The sequence below is a fragment of the Chrysochloris asiatica genome, unplaced genomic scaffold (genome assembly GCF_000296735.1).
Source record: "Chrysochloris asiatica unplaced genomic scaffold, ChrAsi1.0 scaffold00082, whole genome shotgun sequence".
NCBI lineage: Eukaryota > Metazoa > Chordata > Mammalia > Afrosoricida > Chrysochloridae > Chrysochloris > Chrysochloris asiatica.
This window is the reverse complement of record NW_006408600.1, coordinates 8,061,070-8,063,061: the sequence shown is the minus strand read 5'-3', so window position 1 is coordinate 8,063,061 and position 1,992 is coordinate 8,061,070.

Genomic DNA, 1,992 nt, shown 5'->3' with positions numbered 1-1,992 from the left:
CCAGTCCATTTAAGCTCACTAATGCTTAAGATGTCATTGTTGATGCGTTCCATTTCATTTTTGACAACTTCATATTTTCCCAGATTCATACTTCATACATTCCATGTTCCGATTTTCAATGGATGTTTACAGCTGTTTCTCTTCATTTTGAGTTGTGCCCCATCAGCAAAAGAAGGTTCTGTGGGCTTTTCTCCCACAAGCTTAACTCTACTTTGAGGAGGCATTTCTTGCCCAGTTGCATTTTGACTGCCTTCCAAACTGAGGAGCTCATTTTCTGGCACTGTATCTGACACTGTTTCTCTGCTATTCATAAGATTTTCAGTGACGAAAGATTCAGAAGTAGTTTGTCACTCTTTCTTCCTAGTCTGTCTTTGTCTAGAATCTAATCTGAAACCTGTCCACCATCGGTGACCCTTCTGGTTATTTAAAATACCCTTGGCATAGCCCTCAGAATCACAGCAACTCAAAAGCCACCACCGTACGACAGACAGACGAGTAGTGGCCATTTGGTTTTATGTCAACACTGTCACTTTAAGTTTGGAGGAGATATATGCACATGCATAGTAGAACCCTCCAGGGGTGGGGGTGGGGTATCCATTCACTCAGGTATCCCCTCTAGTTACCAGACTGAAGAGGCGCAGTCAGCAAAAGACCAATGAACAGATACCAAAAAAATAAATGTCCACACATGTATCTCCTTGATTCTGTCAGGCGTTCATGGTTGTTCTGATCCTTCCCTGACTTGTCCTCTCCCAAGATGGTGGCTCTGGGAATAGCTGAGCATCTTGAATTGGAAAGCAATGAATTTCTTGATTCTCCTACAAACTTCCCTAGCTGTAAGCCTTCCAATCTTCTAAATGTACCTTTATATATGCTATATAAAGGTATAGATAGATAGATAGATAGATAGATAGATAGATAGATAGATAGATATAAAGGTATAGTGTTTACAAGGATTTAAATCTTTGCAGACATAGTAATCCTCATCTTTCCCCCACAGAGCAACTGGTGGTCTCAACTGCTGATCTTGTGGTTCCCAGTCAAGTGCTAATCGCATGGCACCATTGTGTTCCGTATATGTACATATGTATAAGTATGTGTATATATACATGTACATGTATGTGGATATGTATGGCATTAAGTGCCATCCAGTCAGTTCCAACTCATATCAACCTGAGTAGTGACAGGTGAGTTTGAACAATGACATTCAGGTCACTTCAAGCTACAGTCCTGTGCTTATCCTCCAGCACCACACCAGGACTTCATGTATATGTATGTGTGTGTGTGTGTGTGTGTGTGTGTGTGTGTATATATGCCTGGAATGTGCAAAGACCTGGAGTTCAAAAACCAAAAAGCAAGAGCAAATTCACAATATTGAAAGATCCTATGGGCAAAATCATTTTTTTAGTGTGGAAAGCCTCAAAAGAAGACGGAAGAAATACACAAAATTATTTGTTGTTGTTGTTGTTAGATGCCATCAAGTCGGTACCGACTCATAGCGACCTTATGCACAGCAGAACAAAACACTGCCCGATCCTGGGACAACCTCACTATCATCGCCACACTACAGCCCATTGATGCTTCTACTTTGCCAATCCATCTCGCTAGCAGTCTTCCTCTTTTTCTCTGACCCTCCACACTACCAAGCATGATTCCCTTCTCCAGAGACGACTGGTCCCTCCAGATAATATGTTCGAAGTAAACGAGATGAAGTTTGGCCATTCTGGCCTCCAAGGAGCACTATGGGTACAATTCTTCCAACACAGATCTGTTTGTTCTTCTGGCAGCACATGGCATTTTCAATATTTTCCTCCAACATCATAACTCAAAGGCATCAATTCTTCTACGGTCTGCCTTATTCACTGTCCAGCTTTCAGATGCATATAAGATTATTGAAAATACCATGGCTTGGGTCAGGCACACTTTAGTCTTCACGCTGACATATTTGCTCTTCAACACTTTAAAAAGGTCTTGTGCAGCAGATTTGCCTAA